Source organism: Lonchura striata, chromosome 3, assembly GCF_050655825.1.
Source record: "Lonchura striata isolate lonStrDom1 chromosome 3, ASM5065582v1, whole genome shotgun sequence".
NCBI lineage: Eukaryota > Metazoa > Chordata > Aves > Passeriformes > Estrildidae > Lonchura > Lonchura striata.
The window spans coordinates 105,576,319-105,601,702 of NC_140705.1; the positions used below are offsets into that span (position 1 = coordinate 105,576,319).

The window sequence follows — 25,384 nt, forward strand, 5'->3', positions numbered from 1 at the left end:
AAAACTAGAAGGTTTCAGGACCCTCTGAGCATAGTTGATTTGGCTAAAAAAAAAAAAAAATATAGAAAGGAAATTCAGAAGCCTGGATGTTTTATATTCAGTACTCAAATATTATAATGAGGAAAGAAGTGTTCTTAAAAACCCCATAACCCAGGAACCAGTAGCCAGGTGGCAGAGCCCACCTTTCAGTAACACCTCCAGGTGCTCTGTTGCTGTATGGACACCTCTAATGTGCAATGACAGTTCCCCAAAAAGCTGCATCAGTTGGGAAAAACAGATCCACGACTCAACCCCCAACAGGAGCAGAGCTCCCACCATGTGTGGTTGCCAGCTCACAACCCTTTGAGAAGCTCCTACACCCTCACATTTGTATGAACTCACCCTGGACCACCCTGGATAAGGCTGACACTGCTCACTCAGTCCAGACCACACATGCAAACCCATCCCTGCTTACTGACCTAAAAGGGGGAGTTAGTTAAAACACCTAGGAAGGTCCTGTTCTTAGTCATGGACAAATTTAGATCTTTGCTGTAATCCTCTAAATCCACAATAAACTACATGGATGGAAGAAATAAGCAGATATAAATATGTAAACTGTGTGTATATGACTTTTTCTTTATTGTTTTCCTCTCATAATAGAGGGAAAATTAGTTATATCTGGAAATTTGGACAAGTGCTTTTCATTTCTCACTGAAAAGGCAAGCCTGTCTTAAGAATGGATGGGCTTTGAAAATGAGATGCTCTGACAAAATCACTGTAATTACACTTAAAAAATCACTTACATTTTTATTTCAGCACTTTCAGCACCCTGCTGATACTAAGTGACCTCCAATCATAGTATAAACATTAAATTGCACCCTTTACCTTTCCATTTTTCTTCTAAATTTGTTTTTTAATAGGTCTGCCACTGTTCTTTTTCCATGAGCATTTTTTTCCTAGTATTTAACCCATCAGCTGTGGCAGCTTGCATTGCTTATCAAATCCAATATCCCATTATTGAAATCATTATCTAGCCATAAAAACACATTGATTTGTATTTACTGTTAATATTTTACAGCTTAAAGCACATTTTCCTCACCAGAAGCATGATTTGGTGGTCAATTCTGTCATCCTTGCTCATGCTGAGCTGCTGCAATGAAGCCAATGGAATGGCAAGACTTAGTGTAGCACAGGGGTATGATTCTTAACCAAAGACAGAAACTTTTGAAGAACTTTATTTGAATTATTGCTGTCATTCTTAAGCTCAACTGCTACTGAAGGCAGACACAGCCGAGTAACTACTTTTATACAAATTTTGCTCATCTTCCTTCATTTTCCTTCCTCACAAAGCAGCTATAAACTTGAAAGACGTGCAGATCTCTTGCAAAGGATAGGTGAAAGCTCTTTGCAAAAAGTCTGACCTGGAAATAGTCTGTCTCAGTTGAAAATGAGCCTCCTGAACAGATATTCAGCTGTTCTCAAAGGGATGCTTCAGTACAGACATCTAAATTTCAGCCTGGTACCACCAGTATAATTTTGGTATGGTAGAGCCCCGCTCCCACAAGATGGGGACTTTAAGGAAAGATTTAAAGTCAGGGATGTAACATTTGGAAAATGTCAGCCAGCTACTAAGAGAGGAAAATCACCTAAAATATGTATTTCTGAAGTAATTGCACTGCTAGAACTTTTTTACAGTAGCATATTCTTCAGCTTGGACCTGTGATATTCTTTAGAATTTTTGGCTTTTTTAAGTAGATTGCTTTTCTCCCATAGGAAAAACACCTCTATATCTTCATTAGTGGTTTGTATTCCTCACGCTTTGTCTGGTGCCTTTAAGAAATTAATTTGCTTCATTGAAAAACATCAGTCTTATGTGGAGGGTGAAGAGCCCTGGGCAAGGCTCTTGTCTTTAGTTACTCCGAGACACTGGAGTACTTCCTCTACAGAGACAGGCTGAGAAAGTTGGGGCTGTTCAGCCTGGGGAAGAGAAAGTTGTGTGGAAACCTCATAGCAGCCTTCCAATATCTGAAGGGGCTACAGGGAAGCTGGAGAGGGACTTCTTCAACTGCAGAGATAGGATAAGAGGGAATGGCTTCACACAGAGACAGGAAACTTCGTTTAGATATACAGAAGAAATTCTTTACTGTGAGGGCAGTGAAAATTGGAACAAGTTGCCCAGGGAGGTTGTGGATGCCCCATCCCTGGAAGTGTTCAAGACCAGGCTGGATGGAGCTCTGAGCAGCCTGATCTAGTGGAAGGTGTCCCTGCCCATGGCAGCAGGCTCAGAACTGGATGTTGCTTAAGGTCCCTCCCAGCCCAGCCCATTCTATGATTATGTCTGTATAGCCTGTGGTGTCTGGGCTTCCATTAAACAGTTTGGGTTAGAAATTACTCAAAATTTTCATATAAAGGTAATTGGTTTCTATCCCTTAGCCTACACATTAGCAGTAATATGAAAGGCACTAAACAAGGGTAATATTTAAGTTCTGTTAAGATTAGTGTTCCAATATTCCACAAACGTGTTGGGCTCTCTAGACAAAAGACATCTTGTAATTGTAAGAGTGCTATTTTATTATTGTTCCAGTTATTAGGCCTAGCACAACTCGCTGCTTTTGTTTCAGGACACACATCCTGGAGCAACATCAGGGTGGTCCAGTGGTTCTCACCTCCCTACACACCACAGAGAAACATTTATAGTAGTAGCTTATGCAGATGCTAATATATGGGTTATCAGCATAAATCCACTGCTCAGTATAGAAAAATCCTCTAATTCACTTACCAGGTTTCTAAAAGCTTTCTAAACTACTCCTGATATTGCCACGCTATCTGGCAGCTCTGGAGAGGGTGGCAATATCCAAGACCTAAACAATAGATGAGTCCAACAAATCAGACAGGGGCAGCGCTACTGCCAAATCCTAGCTATGTGAATTCCATGTTTCCCAATTAAAAGCATTCCCTGAGTGCCTAATCCAGCTAGTTTAGGCATACATGGCACCTCTCTTCTCAGCTGGCCCCAGGGTGCTGCACCATGGAGCTGGGTATGGCTGTGCTGACAAAACAAACACCTCCTTTTCTCTTTTGATGGGGAAGTGCTGCAAAGCACATTGGTATCATCATGAAATGAAAAGGAAGATGTTATTTGGCACCCCTTTCAACATGTTGACTTTTACATTTCTGTGAGGAGAGGTATCAGCAGCTGTGCTGAGAAAGGAGGGTTTTGCTGCAGGTACTGAAGAAGGATACATGTCCTTGCTCAGAGCCAAACAGTGAGGCAACACCAGTGGTGACTCCAGAGATGTGCAGGGGGACTCTAAGGAGCTCACTTTCTTTGGTTGAGCTCACCCTTAGTTTGATCACTGTTTAATCATCCCTATTAACTATTTTTCTTTTACTTCAAGATCTCCTGAAGATAATCCAAAGGTCATGTTGCTATTCACTGAACACACACACATTGATACTCACACAAGAGAAACAACAAAATCAGTAACAGCAACGAACTTTGGGTGCAAATCAAATAAAAACACGGGTTCCAATTTGACATGAGGTAAAGGTTCATTCCTTCTTCTACAAATCCACTCTCAACCCAAGTATGTTCCTTATCCTATGCCTCTCTCTTCCAATAGTCATCTGCACTTACTGTGAATAACAGTTCCTGCAGCCTTCAAATCAACAGTGATTGTGTGGCAAGCCAAATTCACTTATGCAAAAATATTAGGATTTTGGGGGCTTTTTTTGTTTGGTTTTGGTTTTGGGGGATAGATACAAAAAGACATTTTTTGTAAATTCTAAAAGTGTATCTAATAAGATTGTTTTTAGCTGCCTACAGACCTAATATGATTCAGCACACCAGAAGTCCACTTCTTGGTCAGACCAGAACTAGGGTCCTTGCCCCTCAATAGTGAGAAGTTATGCCACTGTCCCAAAAGCAGACTACTCCCCTGGAAGTTCCCTAAACTTCATTCGAACTTAAATGTCAAATAAACCTGCTACTGGTATTTTGCACAGCTGTTACTATCATCACCATCTAACAAGCTGATATATGTAATTTATCACAATTTTAAAACATTTCTGTAGGAACTTCTGCTTTATATTATTGACACATCACTGGTAAAACTTGTTGCTTTCATGGTAGAATTAAGAAATGAAAACTCCAGAAACAAAAACGCAAGCATTATTTAAAACTGAAAAAAATTATTAAGAATATTGTGTTAATGCATATCTAATTGTTAAAGAAAAATAAAATGCTAAACCATAGCTTCTATGATATCTTCTTTTCCATAAGATTGCATCATATTTCATTTTACTAATTCTGAAAACAGCTAATAAAATAGGAAGCAGTTTGGGTTTTTAAAATCATCCTTCACAGTTAAATTTACTAATCCAGTTAAAACTGCTTCACTTCAAAGTCTAATGTGTAAAACATTTTTATCTCATATGCTAAGAAAGGCCAGGTTGAAGAACACTTTTGACTTACAGTCAAATTTGACCTACCAAACACACAGCTCCACTCGATGACAGCCTGGTTTGGAAGAGATTTCTATATTTTTGGAAATTTAGTGTCTCTCAAAAAATACTTTAACAATGTGTACATACCAAGTCAAATGTATATATACATTCCTGCTGGACTCAATGGGATTCAATGTATTTAAACCACTGCACCTATGGAGCATTTTGCTGGATGAGAGCTGTACAACAATATCAACATCTGGATTAAAGAATAAGCACCCATAAAATTCATATCTAAACCAAAATTTTAGTATGATTCTAACTGCTGTAAGCACTTAGATAACATTATGGACAATCACTTACATAACATACTTGAACAATCATGTATGGGGAACACATACCTGGCATTTAGGAGTAAATGTTGTTGGAATCTAGCTGACTGGGAGGGGGACATGGAAATCTGATGGACAACAAAAAATGTTAGTTTTGGAGACAGGGATCAAAAGGAAATGTGAGTGCCTCCAGAATCTGAACACTGCAGAACTCTCTCTGTAAATGGACTATCAAGACAAAGAAAACATCGTTGTCTTAAAAGTCTTAAAAGTCACTCTTCTAAAGCTGGAAGCTGTGTGGAAAAGCAACTATTTTGCCCTGTGCTCTTTCCCCATCATTTCACACACTTGTGCCTTTCAAGGCCTTCTCTTGTCAGGGAGACAAAGCCCAGAGCTGAAGGGCTCCAAGCTGAAGAGAGAAGACCCCCACGATTTCTGTGGAACTGGGCTCTGAACACTGAACACCCTCCCTTGCTGCTCTCCAGGAGGTCAGGCTTCTGGAGAAGTCAACACAACACTCAAACGCATTTGTACATTTGAGAGGTATTTTTTTAATAGTAAAATAAACAAGGAATGTGGGGGGAAAACAGAGGAAAAGCTTCCTCTCTGATCATTAGTGTACACCTACTTCTTGGCACACTATGGGAAATTAGTAGCTTTTAAGAAAGGGCTTTTAATTGCTTAATCTAAGTAATGTGGACAATGGCATACGTGTTTTATTTTAGGGTCTATCTAGCCCACTCAGAAAATGTAATGGACCTAATTTTCATTTAGTATAGGTCTGTGCAGTTCCTAAAACATCTAAATGGCTATTAATTTAATCAGGTAATTTAACTATAGCTCTAGAAAAGGCCACCAGCTAGTTGTCACGCAATGATTATGAGGATGACATTTCTATCCCATGATGCCAGAGGCAGACTTTGATACATCATTTTCTTTTTGAAGGTTAAACTCAGATAACCTGCCTTTGGCATTTAATTAGCTACATATTAAACACTCTTTTAATAATAAAATGATTAAAAATTTTATTGCTTCTCAAATGAGGCCCTTTTAGATAGATTTAATGACTTGGTTAGAGCACTGTAGTTTGTGAACCAAACCTTAGTTAGACCAGTATATAGTATAATGATATGCTTTACAGCTTGCAAAATCTGTATTTTATTCAAATGACTGCCATAATCATTTTGGGTAAAACTTATAATGCATTCTTCTGTATTTTTAAGTCTAACTGTTAAATGTCATTGAAAAGTAACTGAGAACCAACTGATTTCAGGATTTAAAGAAATGATCAAATTCAGGTAGTTACATTAAGCTGCAGCAGGATTAATGTACTGTATTTTATACAGAAATTGTTTATCCTTTTAAAAATCATTTTTTTCACAGTTCAGTATCTCTAAAAAAAACCCTCATGTTCACCTAGCAATGATAAAAAAAGCGTGAAGTGGCTGACAGTCTCCATTCTTTATTTGGTATAAAAATGTAAGCAATTTAATGAAAACTGATACCAAAAAAAGATAATATTTTTCCATTTCTGCATGGCAATAACAGTGTCATGACTGCAAAATAGCTGTAAAGATAATAATTCCATGGGCTGTGCCCACAGAGCAAATAGCACTATAAGGCAAAGCAAGTACATGGCATTTAAGAATATATATGTATATATATATATGTTTTATGTCTGTGTGCATATAGATTTCTCTCTATACTTAAACCAAAAAAGCACCTTATCTACAGATTAAGGTAATTATTAAAGCTCAAATTTTTGTGGCCAAAAGTTTGGCCTGCCAAAATCTCATCACCTTCACAGCCAGAACTAGGTCATCTCCTCACAGGCAGTTAGTTGCTGGCAGAGACACATAATGTAGGAGTCAGCCTACCATCCAGTCCCCTTAAAAGTGGTCCCTCAGGGAAGAAGTACATTGTCAGGACAGCTGGATAAAGAGGGAAGTTCATCTCCAAGTCTGTCAACCTAGCACTTTTCATGGGCATAAAAATGAAGGAGAAAAAACAAGAGCAAACCCAAGGAAGAACTGAAAAGTGATATCTTTTAAGTTGTACTGCCTTGTTTCTAAGTCTTTGAAAGATTTCTCTGCTGGAAAAAACAGTCTGTCCTCAACATCTACTCAACCCATTTGAAACAAAGCTGGAGGTTTTTTAAACCTGCACTTTAGAAGCAGGAAGGACAGATTCTTTCCTTCCCCAAGATATATTTGAGAAAGGAAAAGTGGGAGGCCATCAGGATTGTGGTTACACCCTTTTAGTTTTCAAACGCCTTCATCCCTATCCAGATGTAAATAAGGATAGTCTACAAGTTACTGCCCTTACAGACTGTACTTCCCCCTGCTCTTCCCATCTTTCTTGTGCCAGAGCAGGTACTCACCAGTGTCCTTCTTATGCAGTTTAACACCTCGGTTTGACACAAGACACCACAAATCTACAGATCAGGGCAGGGGTTTGTGCCAGGGCCACCAGCACGTCACCAGTGCCCTGAGCAGCCTCTCAGGCAGTGGGTACCTGCCTTCTGCCTCAGTGGCACATTGGCCTGGCACATCCCTGGAATTTGTAGCCACCTGGGCTGTTGGCTGACCCTGGTTGCTGCTATTGGACTCGATCTGCTCCTCTTGTTCAGGTGTGGTGGGGCTGGGAAATTTCTGCCTGAGCTTTTCTCTCTCTGTTACCATTTCCTTTGGTGGCATCAGCCCTTGGGAAGCAGCCTGCCCCCACTGCTGGTTGCTGGTATGAAATGTTGGGCTTTAGTATTGTGGGTTTTGGGGTTTTTTTGGTAGGTCTTGGTAGTGAGTTTTGTTTTGGCTTGTTTTCTTTACCAGTCTGACTCCTGGTACTGTTGAGGTTCCTGTCATGGTTTCATGCTGATGTATGGACATTCATAGCATGCACCCTCAGAGTTTTGTAAGCCAGACTTAAACATTTCAATGTTTAAGATGCCTGCATGCCAAAGTGTATGAAATCTGTAAGTGTAAGAGGTGCTCTGCACCTCACTTGGTGCTTGAAGCACCTAACCCATGACATGAGATAAAACTTTAAAGTGTTGTCCTGATAACCCAAAAGTAGTTCCATATACTGCATTTACATTTTATAACCTAGACAAAAGTGTTGCCTCAGAGGACCACCACAGAAATGTTTCTAGTAGAAATTGTAGTGATCAAAGAAAAAAAGACCAGATTATCTTGGAATCTTTACAAAGGCAAATGGAGAACATGTGAAATACCCCCATTTCACTTCACCCACATGTTAGGAAAATGCTGTTAAGCCACTGGGAAGAGCCATGTACCAAGAAGTAAAGGTTTTGGAAGCTATTTCTTCTCATATGTAGCAGATGTTGCTTCAAGAGACAGTTTATCACTGGGGGGATGACACTCACATTGCTGCCTTTGCACCACCCTTTTGTGAAGGGTGGGAGAAAAAAATCCCTCAGTTTGTCTTCAAGCAGGCATAGATTCCCTCTCCAAAAGAATGATAGTGTGGAAGAAGACAGGCCAAGGATTTTCTGAAGTACTAGATCTACAAGCGTGTCAGGACCAAAAAAATAAAGTAGTCTTTTTAGTCACTTTTTTCAGTATAATCAATTTTAAGCATGTCTTCCAACACTGCTATTCTTTCCAAGATAACTTTAGTTATCTTGTGCTTTTGCTGTGGAAGTTGAACCTTTCTTTTCAAACTGCCTAGCTCTGCAAGCTATTGTTACTTGAAAACAGAGCAATAAAACAAGCAGCAAATCTGCCTTAAAATACAAATTCCCTCTTCCAGTTATGCATGTGCCTGCTCTGGGATCATGCCCACCTTCTTCAAAAAATCCTAGGCATATCAGCTTCCATATTCTCATTTTTCTTTGTGAATAATGGCTATCCCTTTTCTTATGTTACACTTCTGTGCCCAGCTATTCAGTTTCTGCTTTTTCACATGGGAAAAAAATATGATGTTAACATCATGGGATGATGCTCCAGTGTATTATTGTGCTATGCATCTATGCTGCAGGTGAACTAGTGAGTGAAGAAGGTTCAGGCAATGCTGTCTCCTTTTACTCCTCTTTTGAAACTATGCAGAATTTTCACTCTGAGTTCTACAAAAGGACTTTCTAATGTAGTGGATTACATGACCAAGGACAAAATCTACTCTGAAATACAAATTTTTAGCCTTTCTGTGCCTCTTGCAGTGTCCATCAGGACTAGTCAATGTGAAAACAGGTCAGAAGCTGTCCTCCAGCAATGCCACCAAACTTGGCTAAAAGCCTGAGTGCAGGAAACTGCCTCCCTGCAGTGATGGTCATGTTTCACCCAATTTATTCAAATACATCAGTTATAGGTAAGCCAAAAGATTGTATTAAGCGTGCCATATTAATCAAGGTAGCCACTTGCAATGAAATAAAACTTTTTGCTTTCTCCTGGGCATGTAATCCCACTCTCCCCTACACCCTACAGAGAGTCTATTCATAATGCCAATAAACATCTAACTTGGCAAGGAGGAAGTTTTCTGATTGCACAATCAGCAGAGCTGGCTCACTCAGGGATCTGACAAGCCCCAGAGCTGGCCTAAGGGAACTAAACTGTGACTGGGACCAGGATAGTCTCCTTCAACTACAGTGAGCCTTTTGCTGTCATCAAATTATGCCCTAAATAAGAAATGAAACATAAAAACACCTCTCCAGCACTCCTTCAATAGAAAGGTAAAACACAGCTGTAATTTGTTGAGAAAAGGTAGTGATACAACTTTGTAAAAACCATAGGGTAATCACCTAGTAAGACTGTAAGCATTCCAGCATCATCACATGATACTTGGTGACACAAAGAGATTTGGACCTGTGCCTTATACTTTAACTCCAAGCTCCTGCAAAGAAGTGGCAAATTCAAAGTGGATCTAAAAACAAAATACACTGCATGCAGAAACTGCAAGAATTTCAAATATTCAAAACCATATTTCTAATTATTATTTAAAACCACCCACAAAAACAAAACCCAAAGCTCTGCATGTGAAGTTATAAGCTCATCCCATGATTAAGAACTGGCAAGTTATATATTTGTAAGAGCAAGGACATTAATAGCACTGTGCCAGCAATGATCAGAAGTACAACACTTGAGGATGATGAGATGCTTCCATACAAAAGCTTGATGCAAAATATCATGGGGTAAATTAATTTTCCCTTTGACTTCAATGGCCTTTTTGTGAGGAGTGGTGTCTGAATTTAAGAGGTAGTTTTTTTGCTAAGATAATTAGAAAAAGAAAACAAAGATATTATGATTCCCAGTTTACCTCCAAAAACCATATGAATTTGTAAAAAAAAAAATATTTGAAATCCCAGGATTGATACCCCATCATTTGCAGAAGTTTATCTGGGTTCATATTTCATTTTCTATGGCTAGAAGTATCCCCTTCCTACTCTTACAACACCTATCAGATTTTTATCTGCTTATGTTTTTTCTTTAGGAAAAAGGAAAGTAGGAAGTAGAAGGTGGTGGAAGCCACAATGAACTTGATACACTTGATACACTTATGAACAAGAAGTCCAGTGAAACGATACATATAGTTTTAGTCTTCATTTGGTACCTAGAACATAGAAAGCACACAGCTATAAAGAAAATTAGACAATTAAGAAGACATTTATATTCAGAAAGATACATAGTTTGACCAATAAAATTTTGACAATTGTTTTAAAAATATTTACTGTTTAAAAAATTAAAGTTACACTATTAGTTTAGCATCACTTTTTGTGATTTGAAATACAAGAAGTGGAGAAAAGATAGTACAAATATATTTTTACATTTAGTATTCTTTAACTCTGAAACTAGCAGTGAATTTTAGTGGTTTTCAATCTCTGGGCTTTTTTAGGTACATTTTGGCAAGCTGTTATGCAATTTGTATTGCTTTTCTTTTAGAGAATGGTTTTGTGGCCAGAGCTAGAAAGCTGCTGACTGATAGTTCTGAGCTCAGAAGACAAATACTGGTTTGGAGTTCCACGTATTTATAGCATGTAATGCTTCTGGCAGCATGAAAACAAACCAAAGAAAGAATAAGGTTCTTAAGTCTTTGTCATGTTTCAACCCCAGAGAGCACTCAAGTCTCACACAGCTGCTCACTCACTCCCCCACCAGTGGGGAGAAAATTAGAAGGGTAAAACTGAAAAATCCATGGGTTGAGATAAAGACAGTTTTAAGAGGGAAAGCAAACGAAACACAAGCAAAGAAAAAACAAGGAATGAATTCAGTGCTTCCCACAATCTGGCAGGTGTTCAGCCATGTCCATAATAGCAGGGCATACCCCATCACACTCCAAAATCACCTGAAAAACAGAGCATCCCTTTGATATGAAGTTCTGTTTCAGCCCCTGGTGGCCATAACAGCTTCTGTGAGTTAAAGGATCACCATGAAAACAGGAATCAAGATGTACTTTTTTGGCATGACTCTAACCCCAGAATTACTTTTTCTCTTCAAACTGGGTGGATAGATCCTACTAAATATTACTTTATTTCCAAATGAAAACTAGTTTATCCATAAGGATTCATATTTAAATTTGTATTACTTTTTCTAATCTGTGTATGAACTCATAATTATGTGTACAATTTGTTCCTGAACCCAAAGCCTCATGACTAGACACAATGGATCAATATACTCTTCCACCATAAGCTTTGGCCTTTGCCAGAAAACATTTGATCCTTTTGTTTTATTCCTGGCTTAGCATTCAAAATAGTAAAGAATTGATCACTTGGAAGTGTTTTAAATCATTAGGCATATTTTGACCAGACATTTATCTCATACAGAGTGATGAAAGGCCAAAGTTGACTGCTTTTGTGGCAACAGTGGCCCAGGAGCATCAAGGAAGTGATTCACTTTCTGCTGATAACTCCATTGACCAGTCTTAACATCTCTTTGCCTCCAACAGTAACTCCAAAGAGCAAAGCTTCCCATCCAGGTTACACATTCTCAGCAGGAGTCGACTGAGCTCAGCTGCTGTGCCCAACCACATGTACAGGATGCCACACTGCATCTTTACTAAAACTTCTTTGCCTGTAGGAGTCCCTGTTGCAGAAGAAAAGTTCGGTGTGTTCAGTGGAAGGGAGAATTTGCCCCACCAAGGAATAAATTACTGGTGCAGGGGGCCAAAACAGAAATTGCTGCATTTTTTTTTATATATAGAGAGAGACTTCCCACAGACATGTACAGCTCTTCCTATGTAGGGTAACATCAAGGATTCTTGCTTTTACAAAACCAAGTGAAATCCAGCTCTGCCTGAAAACTACTACCTGCAAAGCACAGGAGCTTTCCCTTCCTTATGTGAAATACATGAAACACTACTCCCTGCCCACACAACCCCAAACCCCAAAGCTAATGTTTCTCTGCACACTTGCTGCTTTGCTATCTCCCCTCAAGGGCAGAATCTCGGGGGTTTCATGTGATTTGTATGAAAATGTAATGCTTTCCAGCTCTTTCATTTATGTTATGCAAAGTCAGGATTCTCCTCTCCAGAATTTAAAGCATACCCAGTGAAACTTGACAGGTAAGGGAGGGTAGGTGGAGGAAGGTCTTAGAGGTCTGAGAAAGTGAATATAATTTACAATGCCTAAACCCATAAAACCTCATTAAATATGTAGAGACAGCACACCTAGCAGGAGAGGAAACTGGGTAGGGCTGGCCCCAAGCACAGAGGACGTGCTCTGCAGAGACTCCCCGGTGACCTTCAGTGGGGAGAGGGCTGTGAGTCAGGGAGCTTTCCTGCACACTTTCCTGCTCTGGTCTTGTGGGATGCTCTCCAGCAAGGCAAACTGCTGGGAGACTTCTCCATTCATTCCTTCCCACTTGGCAGCAGTGGATGAAGAGTGGGATCTGTGTGTAGATTTGTCCACTGTGTCACTCCTTTGCTGGCAGGGATTGCTGGGGTGAATGAGAAATCATTACCCTGTGACACTACATTTAAAATAATTTCTGTGAAGTGCCCATGATTTTTTTTTTTTTTTTCAGCAGTTTCTGCTATAGATCTGCTTATGTAGTGTTTTGAGCATATAGGTAGGGTGTAGGAAATTTAGCTCTCCTGTGAACTATGATCCACCACAGGCCAAGAAAGCCCATCATTGGGCAGAACTTACCCTTGTCTTTCATTAAATTCTTCCCCAAGTCCTCTCAAACCAATTATAAGAAAAGCATTATCAAAATGCTAAGTCCAGGAAATGTTCAATATTAACAAATAGATTTTTCAGACAAATGCTGGTTTGGCACTTTCCCAAGCATGTCACACTCAGGCTGCTCAGGCTGCAGGTGGGGCCCAATTCCACAGTCTCAGTAGGAACAGAGGGTCCTTAAAGACCCCACAGAGACAGGTAAAGAGTCAGAACCTATACTTCATGTGTTAAATTATATAACTGGTCAAAAAAATATAACTATTTCCAAAGATTTTTAAATGCCCAGTGTTCTCTAAAAGGAGGGCTAAACACATATAATTTACTATGACACCAACTGAAATCCATCTTTCTCCTTCTAGTTCTTAACCTTCTTTTTCCCCCTCTCTCTCCTTTCTCTTTCAGTGAAAAAAAAAATAACTATTCAATCTTAAGCATGGCACTCAGCCTCTCAGGTTTACTATGAATATGAAAACCAAATGCTCAAAAGAAATGTACCTGGCTCTATGCAGGTCTCTAAAACACAAGATGCAGTGAAAGAGCTGTCACAAATCTCACTGCAAGTATAAAAAAACTCTGGGGTTTTTCCTTTGCATGCTTCACATCTAATCAGTTTACAGCCTGACAGTATTCCTAGAAAACCTTCTTTCTCACTGTATAAAGGCCTGGTATTCAAGCATTTTTGAGTGATAATTCAATAGGATTAAATTACACTCATGTGACAGCTCAACCTCACTAATGAGGTACATTTCAGTAAACTGTTGACAGAACTGTCTGGAAGGCTTCTTTAATTTACCAACATGTAACAACATGGGAAAAGCATTAGTCAACTAGATGAAGATGAATAAGCACAGGGGTCTGGGGGCATTTTGCATTAACACATGACAACCTAAAAGTGTTTTTGTCATTTGCTCTTTTTAGCCCAAGGCAGTCACTGAATAACTGGTACCTGTTAGTGTGATTGACTTACCAAAGCAACAGAAGGGATTATATTTACAAATGTCTGTATGGAAAACAAGCCAGAGAAATGTCTTTCTTTTTTCTTAAAAGATAACATTTGTTCTGTGGGAAGATGTCTTACAGCTACAGGCAGGCTGAAAGAACATTTAAATCTCCTCAGCCTGCCAGCGTGCTACATCCATTATTTCATTTCAGAGGTTCTTTTAAGATTAGAATTTTTTAAAGCTTGTTTAAAATACATCATTCCATAGAGCTGTTGACTAGCAATAGTATATACAACTTTTACTAAGCAGAATATGTAAAAGGAAGAGTAAAGGATGCAGAGACAAACTCTATGGCTTCAAGTGACACAAAACTCTTCCTGTGCACCAGTTTCTGCACATATACTGCTATTAGCAGGCTTAAATAGAAGCTGAGGGGTACTTATTGAACTGATGACATCATTAAGGGAGACTTAGGGAGACTAAAATGCAAATGAAAGCAAAGACAAAATGCCAGTAATTTTAAATGTGCAGCTTCCTGTAGGTGTAAATTAGTGCAGGTGATTTTAAGGATGTGATGAAAAGTCTCTTGCCCAATGCACTCAACTAATGTATCTGCTGCATTTTTAAAACTAGGAAAGTTAAATACTTGCAAATGGCATAATATTTAAGCAAAATACATTGCACTATGACTGATGGGAAGTGGTCCACTGAAGGAAAAGTCTGCCTTTCCATTTATTCAAGTTGCCTATTCAGAGTGTATGCTTGTATGTTTGTGTGTATTTTGTTCTGTTCTTCCTTGGTATCACCTGGTGCAATGCTCACAGTTCTGTGAGTTTATGTCTTCAACAGGGACTGTCTGTTTCAAAAGAATTATAACTTTTCTTGATAGAGGGGGAAGAAAAGACAACTGAACCAGAACAGAAGTTTTCCAATGTAGTGGAAACAAGAAAAGCATCCTAAAATAAGACTGTGGTAGAGGACAGAGGGGCAGTAGGAGATCTTGTAGGCTTACCAAAAGAGAAAAATTCAAAGGCTGAATTCACTTGAATGGGGATCGGGCACCAAAACCACATAGCTGTCTGGTTATATTGAATTTGAACAATATGAAAAGAAGAGAAACAAAAGAGGCATAAATGAATCTTGCCATAAGTAAAGTTGATGAGGTTAAGTGATAGATAACCACTGAGCCTTTTAAAAGATTCATCTTTTCCCATTTGGGTTCGTGCTAGTCTGTAGCTAAGGGCTACATTAGCCTTAATTTTTTCCATCTGTACTGGCTCTACTACCTGAAGTCACCACTTCTTTCATATGTTCCTTATTAAAACCAGACTTTATCTCACCAGGGTAACCCTATTGTCTGTGATCACAAAATGAAAAATCCCAAGTTCTAACAGCAGTGAGCAGCCCTCTCTAGTCTCTTCAGCATTACAGACTGGTAAATATGACTTTTGAGAACAAAAGGGACTATGTGGGTAACACCTGGGGAGTGGCATAACTGCTGTGGTTTCATGCTGAATGTCCCTGTCACCTCCCTGGCACTGACACACCAACACCCCTGGCTCTGTACAGCAGCAGGTACACAGAACAACTCAATCACAATATTAAGGACAACCTTAAAAGTGTAGAGTAACCCACATTTTGATCCCCTCACACAAGGTACTTCCTACAAGAATAAAAACAGTGAAGGTCTGGTGCTGGCAGGTGCTTCTGTCCTCCTCTGCAGGCAATCCTCTGCATTCCTTTCCCTGTGACCCTGTCTCTTTCCAGCTGTGGTGCTGGTGTTTTGTATGGGCTGGGCTCTCCTCCACAGCAAGTAGTGGGGAGCCAAGAACTTCTGACTGCATTTGCAAAACTGTTTTGAAAATGTATGGAGAAATGTCTCAAATGACAAATATCCAGAAGAAGGAAGAGGAGAGGGGAAAAGTGATTCTCATATATAAAAGATCTCAGTTAAAATTGTTTCTGAAGAACCTTGCACCTTGCAATCCCAGTGATGGCTGATTGAAAGCACTGATGCCACAAAAGTAGAGTAGAAAAACAGATGCGTGCTGTGCTGATAATGTATCTTTTTTAACAGTCTGAGTCTCTGGGGCTGAAAAGGGCTGGTGCGTGACTTTGTCTCTTCCTTTTTTCCTCAACACAGATACAAGTGTATTTATTATGCAGCAAGCTGAAACCTTTTTGTCACAAAAAGTTAACTTTTTTCCACTGAGTTTTACTATTTCTTGGAGAATAGTCTGTTTTCATGACTGCATTGCCAGAGTAGCTCACAGTCCTGGTGCATTCATCATCACAGAATTCTTGAAGGACACTATTACCTACTCTTTGTGCATGGCAGAACCTGAGCTCAGAATCTGGTGCATTCAAATTCAGTGACTTGCCCAACATTACATAAACTTCTCTGTCACAACAAGGCCCTGAACTTGGGCCACCCAAGGTTGTCTATATGGAAAAATCAGCAATTCATAGTTTTCAGACAAACCAGCTTCTGAAAACACCTAATTCCCTTCTTAATTGCTTCTTAGGTTTACCAAATGTCCATAGCTACCACATGACACCTTGAATAAACCTTAGGATGATATTATCAGGCTTATTAATAAGTCTATTGATGGTTTTAAGTGCTTTTCCTGTTCTGCTATTTTATTATTAATCATTTTTAACTATGGTGTAATCATTAAGTGAGACTGAAAAGGCTGGTGGGTATTGGTGAGCCAGGCAAAGTCTAAGAGCCTTAACATCCAAAATACCAAGTGAAGTAATTGTCTAGCTTGTTGAAAACACAGTGATTCTTTTTTTTTTAAAGCATAAAGCCTTCCTAGCTAGTTGCCAGTATCCTTAGGAATAATTTCAACTGGTTTCCAGGGGAAACAGTCAGGAATCTTGTACATTCATTCCAGCACATGAATACCTGACCCCACACAGAAACAGAACTACAATTGTAAGGAGAGATTCTCTTTCAGAGACTAGAGGTCATAGGTTTCCTCCCTTTTCCCTTCTAGCAAAAATACTTGGAATTAGTAGGACTTAAGAAACTAGTCTGGTCCTCTGAAATGAAAAGCAGCTTTTTTCAAGTCCATCTCATGTGTTGCCAAAAATACGTAAAAAAAGGGGAAAGTTAAAACACTCGCTGCACTCTCATTTACTTTTGGATGACAGAAGGCAGCTTCAAAGCATACATGAATCTAAACCACTTTTCTGCCTTGATGAGACGGTATTTAGGGACATCCATGGGTTATGAACTATGTTGTGTTTTCTCTCACATCCCATAACTTTCTCAGGTACAACAGATGCTTCTAGGGAAGTGAGTGTAGCTGAATGAGCACAAAGCTCTAAATCCATGTAGGATTTAGGACTTACAGAGTGTAAGTACAGAGAACCACAGAATATTCTGAGCTGGAAGAGATCCACAAGAATCATCAAGTCTAACTCTTAAGTGAATGGCCCATACTGGGATAAGCCCACAACTTTAGCACTATTAGGTCTAAGTAAGCACATGACAGACATCCAGCAGAGGATTCACCACTGGGTCAAATTGACACTCCTCTGGCATGTGAACAGAATGACTAAATTTGTACTCAATACAGGGGAAGAAACTGGTCAGTGCAGAACTTGAAATAGGACATTAGGGTGCCAGAAAATCTGGTTTTGAGAGCTTCTTCCCTGACAGCACCAACAAGCATACAGGCTGAGCTTGCTGGCACTGCTCAGCTTCTCCAGTCCCCTCAGCAAACTCCACAGAGCACACAGAGCAGAGCTCAACAGCCTCCCTTGCTCCACCCTAGAAGGACAGCAAGGCATCTTCCTGACAGTTTTATTGTGCAGTTCCAGGGCTGGATCTCGGGGCAATTTTCTCTCTGTGTTGAAACATCCATGGGTTATTGATTTACTATATGCCCATCACTGTCTTGATTCTTTTATTCAGTCAAGAGTGGCACAAGTCAGTGTCCTTTTTTTCAGGACTGTAACACAAGCACTTTACAGGTGGCAATGCCTTCAGGCAGTGATATCTGCAAATCCTGCACTTTCCAGTCCACAGGCAGTGCAGGCAACTGTCTGTCAGCAATGGCAGCCAGCTCCACTCTGTCCTCCTTGGCTCCAGTTCCTGGAACACAAGTCCCACTCTTATCTCTGCTGACCAAGGGTAACCTCTGGGACAGGGGTGATGGGCTGGGCTGGAGATGCAGCACTTGCACATGAGTCAGTGGTCCAGGGTGGCTCCTGCCTGCAGGTGTGGGCCTGAACAGCAGTGGAGCAATGACCACAGGTAACGTCCACCTGGAGGCATCTCACAGCCAACAAACAACTGAGCAAATACCTCAGGTCACACCTTGTCCTTCAAAACATGTTTGTGCAGAACCACCTAACACAAGACAGGGGCATCATCCCAAAAAAGATGTGGCTGTTCTAACAAATACAATCGCAAAAAATCCACATTGCTTGTTTGCAATCCATGGCCTTGAGTTGCACCAGGAGAATAGCTGGGTGGGCAGAGTGTGGATATCCTGCTCCATCTTTCAGCTCAGGGAGAAAAGCACACCCTGAGCTGCTACTGCTGCTATTACTCTGCTCCTGCAGCTTGGAGCACTGACAATTCCAGGTCTGCTGCCCTTATCTTCTACAAGATCTGCCAGCCAAAAGATGACACACACATTTTGTTATGACAAATTGCTTAATTACAAGTTTGGCAATATGTAATACTTTGTATTTGCAGCTATTGTTAAAGCTGAAGAAAATGAAAAAAACATCCATTACCCTGAGAAAAAAGTCAACTCTTACCATAAATTTCTGATAAAGAAATGAAGTAGGTTCAAGTTTAATCACACCAGCAGTAAATCAAATATCAAATTTAAAACAACGAATTACAAAGAGCCTCCTCACAGTCACTTAGCATTGATAAATTAGTAATGTAATATTAAATTATTCATATCTTTTTTTTTCCTTAGGACTATAATGATATACTGTACACAGCACTGATAATTTACTTAGGCTGAGTCCATTCATTTAATTATGCTGCTAAACTTGGTAGGCCAATTGGTCATCATGAGAGTTTCCAGGCAAGCTAATCACAAATATATAGAACATGTCCCTTATTGTCCCCAGCGGCTAAGTGCTAAAATGCTATTTAGTGCTCAGAAGGTTAATGTCCTGCTTATGTAAATTGTCCAATTTAACATTCAGCAGCAGTATCATAAATTCTGGCTCCAGGATTTCATTAAACGTATGTTCAAACTAGTTGACCTTAAAGGTTAACAAGCACAAGTTAAACAGGACAATTATTTAACTCGCTTCTTATCAAGAGACTGAAGCGCTCTAGCCATTTAATAGTTATGCATACTTCACAATTAGAATTCTTAAAAGGTCTCTGATAAAGCGGCAGGTCATGAATTTTCATAAGGATGTCAGATAATAACTATTTATCTGCACTTGTTTTTCTTTCTTATAAACTTAAACTTTGATCTTAACATTCAATTAGAAATGATTCCACAGAGAAAGACTAGGTGACTCAAGGAGCTTGTCTTCACATTAATTTGAATCTAAATTAAGCTTTAAAAACATTGCATCCATATTGTCTCCTACAGAAATTAATTCAGAAGTTAGCGACCTATTCTTCATGCAAAAACCACTTCAGCCTTTCAGCGTTAGGCGATCTAAAACCACTGAATGCCAAATTATTACATCAGGTTAACAACTGCATTTTAATGCAAATCATAGGAACAAAACTCTCCCTATACATCATTAAATAATTTGTATCATACACAATTAACTTGCCTCATACTATGTTAACCAAAGATGAAGACAGATTAGCTGAGATCATTCCTTTTTTACACTGCCCTATTTCTCACACGGCCTCTTTTCCGGAGGCTTTGGTGAAATATGAACAGCAGCAGCCCCTGGAAGTGGCTGCCACAGCCACCATTACCTATGGCAGCGGTGATGCATTGAGAGCAGCTCCTCTGCTGACATTTCAAATCCCAAACACAACTTCTAAGTGCAACAGGATCAACTCATAGCTTCAGGGATGCATTAAAACAATAAACACACACGAGAAATCTCTGGAGCTGACAGTAACTGTATTCCAAGGAAGTCATAAGAAACCTTTTTTATTTTTTTTCCAAGCTCAAAGGTACAAGGTGATTTCACTTTCAGATAAAATAGAAACTAGAGTTTGATATTTATAAATCATGCAATTGCCACAGTATTTTAGAAAGAAAGGAAATGCAAGAGAAATTTAATGGTTATTTGAGGGAGAAAAAGTATTTTCCTTTTTCAATATGATTACGCTTTCACCTAACTCATGAGGACCTTTTGAGAAGAAAATTTTGTTCCTGAGGGTGTCTGCTTAAAATAGGATCACAGGACATTTAGATAGGGCCTAATTTTTTTTTTCAGTACTACATATAAAAAAATGCAGGTCAGTGGGAGTAAGTCCATGAAGATGGGAAATTGGCTACCCATTTTCCAGTATTCTATTTAAAAAGTTTTCTATCCTAAAAGAGATCAGAAAGCTACGCATTTTGGCAGTCAGGACAAATAGTCAAAGAATAAAGTTACGTCATCGAAGCCTTGAGGGGAATGGACTAAGACTCTGAGAGTGCTGCTACCTGCAGTACATTTAAACAGCCCAAGGAAGTGTAATATATTCTAATTTTGGGAAATTAGCAGATTACTTTGGCTTGCTTTGCCAGAGTTTTGTTTCCTAAAAGCACTGTAATTTAATGATGGCAAAGCAGTACATGATGAATACTCATTTGTCTTTCTAAAGGTTATTGAAAACCTTGCAGAAAGAAAAGAATTTTCTAGCATCCTGAAAGTGACAGCTTTTTATGACCTCATGTGTGGCTCTTTTTCCAAACTTCATCTTTTGCATTCTGGCTTCAAATTCTTCCTGAAAGAGGACATAAATAAAAATGAATGGATAATGGACTAAAAACACTTATGATCAGGTTTTCATAACGAACATTATTAATGGCTTCCTTTGCACATGCACTGACATATAGTGCAATACTCATTTCTAAAGTAAGATTTAGAGCCCTATTTGCAATAAAAAGCTAACAGATGCAAATAAAAAACGAGAGATTCCATTACATAGCTACACAGAATGGATTTCTATTAAAGATAAACAGAAACATTTTCTTCTAAAGGCAGAAAGAGCTTCATTAGAAACTCACACATGTATGTAGGATTCACATTTGTCTTCTCAGACATGGGTATGTTTCTTTTATTGCTATCAACAGTACTAAATCCTTGGGACTGGTTTTGAGTAGCAATGGACACTCTATTTTCACTCTTCCTAGAGTTGTGCATCTTCACACCTCAAAAATCAGGTTGACAGAACAGAGATCATCTCCAAACAATGCAAAAAAACCCCACCAAACCAACCAAAAAACCCCAAACCAACCCCCCCCCAAAAAAAAAAACCAAAAAAAAAACCAACAAAACCACAAAACCAACTCCAAATAAGTATATATCCTTCTGCCAGATTTCTTTCTTTCTTCCTCCCACATCATAGCACCACCACCACCTACTTATTTTTAAAGGGCAAAAATGAGACAGAAATTAAATCCAGAAAAGCAGACAGACAACTTGCAGAGTTACTATTATGTAAAACTCATCAGTCTGTCCAGTTTTTGGTTAAGATCACCACAAATCCTCTGCTCTGGCTCTTCACAAATCCAAGATTCAGGTAAATATTTTTGTCCTTATTTAGAAAGGGAAGTCATTTTTCCTGCTGCCACCATGGAACTCCAGGCAGCCCCATTCCTGCAGAACAAATGAAGATCCTGCCAGCATGGGGAGGTTCACTCAGGGAAGGGGGCTGAACAGCCCCAAGAGTTTGATTTACTCCACAGGACTTACTCCCACAACAAACCCAAGAACATTTACAGAACTCACTGCTTTTGAATTTAAAAGTAAGCTTGTTTCTCTTAATCCAAGTTCTTCCAATAATTTCCATAGATCCATTCCAAACATCCAAACTCATTGTATCAAAAGAAATACAGGGATTTCACTTGCAATAATTATTTCTGTTGGAGCTGCAGTAAAAAAATAAAAAGCTATATGAGTTTAGTTAATGTCAGCATTCAGATGAAAACTGAAAGAGTACTTCTATAACAGCTTTGTCCATTAGCAATTCCATCATTAAGGTACATCCCTAGAAGTGTACAGGCAAGAAAATGAACTTAGGAAACAATGACTAGTAATTATGGTTTTGCATTGGCTACAAAAATACAGTATGTAATTCTATTTTGCCTGGACACAGTGAGGGATCTGCTACTGAATTTGGGGAACCAGGAATGCACTTGTCTTTTACTAAAGCTGAAAGACTCCTAAAATACATTGAAAAAGAATTCCAATGTCAATTAGGAGGGTATCTGTTGTTACAACACAGGAGAACTTGATGAAGACAGATTGGATAATGAATCTCTCCAGCAAGTTTCTTAACAGAATGGGCTTCTGGCTTGCTAGAGCCACTGCTTCCGTTAACTTTAATTCAACGTGTCTAAACTCTCATTTACTGAAGAGTTTAGGTACCCCTAAATATGCCCCAGGCCTGGTAAGACTCTTGATAGATCTCAACTCATTTAAATGAATCTTAACTATTATTGTTGGTCAAGTTCTTATTCAGTTGAAGGAGTATTAATTCACTGATTTGTAGATGATTTTCACTGGGAGAAGAAGGCAGTGGAGAAGGGGGAGGAATTGATTTTCAGGAATAAATTATTTTGCAGCAATACATCTGAATACATTCATACGTTCAAAGTGTTCCTGTAACTTTTTGTCTAGGAAAGTTCAGGTTCCTAAAAGCATATCATTACTTGAAAATCTGAGAGTATGACAGGAGACCAGTTGTAAACCAATTCCCGTAGTGCTTCAGTTTTCAGGAGGAAAAGAAATAGAACTTAATAATTGTACAGAATATTTGCTGATATGAGAACTATGGTTTTTCATCAGCAATTGAGTGCAAGTAGGGCACCCCAGTAACAACTCTTGTGTCTGCAACCTCGTGTATTCAGGTAATTACACATAGGCATAGAAAGCACATTTTAAGAATTTATGGAAAGATTTTATACGCTGAAAGGTCATAGGTACAGAAGTCTTTCTGGAGAGGGGCTTCGATTTTTGAAGCTGCATTTTATTTGGTTGTTTGCTGTTTTTTTACTGACTGCTGTAGGATAACTTATGCATCAGATGGTATTGAAGGGAGGTGTATCAAAGTCTGATATTAAATGAAGTGCAAGAATTCATGCACTTGCTCAACTTGTGCAAAAAAGTTTGAAGCAAAGGTCAAGTCCTGCCAAAACCCAGCATTTTCCTGTTTTAGGGATTAAAAAAAAATAAATAATGAAAAATTTAAGCTAGTTTAATATGATTTTTCTTTGGCTCTTACACCATTGTATGAGGGTATTATCTCATCCTCCTCAATTATCCCAGTACAGATTTTGCTTTGTAGTTACAATACTGCTTTTGGCTAGCTCTTCTGCATCTCTATTTTATAATGACTTTTATGGCCAATGTGAAATCACTGCAGTGAGGCTTCAAGTGGTTTTGTGAAGCCTGTTATAATAATGAACAAAGTAATCTGGAAAATTTTACTATTTGAGGTAGTAATTAAGTGTAATTTACAAATATTTAGGTGACAAATAGATAAACCTTTCAACTAAAAATATATATAAACTTCCCTGAGATTATTCTGTAGAAGGAAATGACTCATAGTTAGTCACCTTACAGAATTATCTTTCTCTGCATTGTGTTGCTTTATTATTTGTGTCCCTGCACAACCATCAGTGCATACAAGCTAAATAATTTTTCTGGCACCCTTTTCCCACTTGGAGGTTTAATTATGACTTGGGCATTAGGCATTTTGATTTTCTTCCACTACAGACAGGCTCATGCCACAATCTCTTCAGATTCCCAGGGAGCAGGAGAAAACTTTCTGAGCTTACCTAAGCTTTTCTTATTTTTCATACATGCAAGTTTGTTCTCTTTACAAATGATTACTGAGAAATCTTAAAAAATATCAGCCATATGAACATAGCTGAAAATGATTTAAATGTAAAAAACCCCATCTCTAAAGCCTTAAAGATTTGGATACAATATTCATGAACCATCTCATTGTCCCACCTGCCCTCCTTGACAAGTCCTTAAACATTTAAAATCTACTTAGAACATAAACCCACATTTTTGGGGATAAGCTCTTTTTCTCAGTTGCTCATTGCATTTTCAAACAAATCCTGTGAAGCAGGTATTGATAAAATGGAAAAAATCTGACGTGAATTCCTAAAATTCCAGTTGATTTGTGTTTTGAACTTGATTATGTCAGGTACTGCATCACTACCATAATCCATTCCTGTGAAATATAGGAACAAGTAAGACTATTAAGGGTGAATGAAAGAATGAATGGAGTTAGGGAAGAAGAAACACAGAAAAATTTAAGATTTAGGTACGTCTTAGGTAAATTAAGTCCTTTTATCTCTTTTTAATTTTCTTATATTGATGAGGGAGAAAATAATAATTGCTCCTCAACATGACACATAAACTTATATATCTGTCAAACCAGGAAGCTGTTTTTCAAATGGCAGTGCAGCATTGGTTGATATATAATAATCACAGAATAGATTGTGCCAAATAATAGGGATAGTTTCAAATTCAAGCACTTTAAGTTTGGAAAACAGAGATTTAAGATTATCCAGCATCAGTTCATGCATACAGAGAGTGCAAACCTGTTGTGCTCAGTGGGCAAGATTTCATAATTTCTTTTTAGAATCGCTTCTCAGTCCACGATTCTGAGCTTGGGATTTTTTAAAGTACACAAGAGGTCTTGTCTTTTCTGTTTTTCATTGCTGAGGTAGCTAACAGTTGCACAAGCACTCAGCTAAGTCCATGAACATGTTTCTGTTTAAAACTACAGGCATAAAGGTTTGCAAATGGCATATTTACCACTCTGTGTCTCCCTCCTAAAAACATTAAGATTTACTGCACTGGTGTTTGTGAGGCTCAGGGATCAAATGAATTCACATGGAAAGAAATAGAAAGTTTCCACCTGACCTTGCTGGGAGCTAGACTAGAAGTTTCATGAGGTAAAACATTTGCAGAGGACCAGGTAGTACTTTATTATGATTTATTAAATGTCAGTTTATATGAGTTTTATTGAATATGAGATTAAAGCAGTAGTTATTATATGACAGCACAGTGTTCTGTGATTTACTCATGAACTGCTCTTTTTTTCTTCATCTGCAAATACCCTGTAGAGTGGAGGGGAAAACATGGCATCAGCTAAACCAAAGAAATGGAAATAAGAACAAACATGTTTAAATCTTGGGGCACTGAAGAGCTTTATCATGCTCATCTCCTATTTGGTGTTATTTATCTCTCTTAATGCAGGAATCAGGCTATATGACCTACAAAAGTGGCAAAAATTTTAAACTTTATTTACTGGCTTGGAATTCAGTCTTCATTGGAACAGAAAGGGCAAATATTTTAGGGGATACGTGTGAGTCAAGGCAATTTGTTCAGAAAGGGAAGAGAGTGGTAGCAGCCATAGGAGAAAGCTGGAAAAG

General features: G+C 38.7%; 1 long non-coding RNA gene across 1 annotated transcript; it reads right to left on the minus strand.

Moving 5' to 3' along the window:
- Window positions 1-19,911: 19,911 nt before the first annotated feature.
- LOC146768049 (uncharacterized) lies at window positions 19,912-21,859 on the minus strand. Its single transcript, XR_014954024.1, has 3 exons — window positions 21,720-21,859; window positions 20,996-21,139; window positions 19,912-20,712 (listed from the first exon to the last, which is right to left on the minus strand). It is a non-coding gene; the product is annotated as an uncharacterized LOC146768049 (long non-coding RNA).
- Window positions 21,860-25,384: the final 3,525 nt, after the last annotated feature.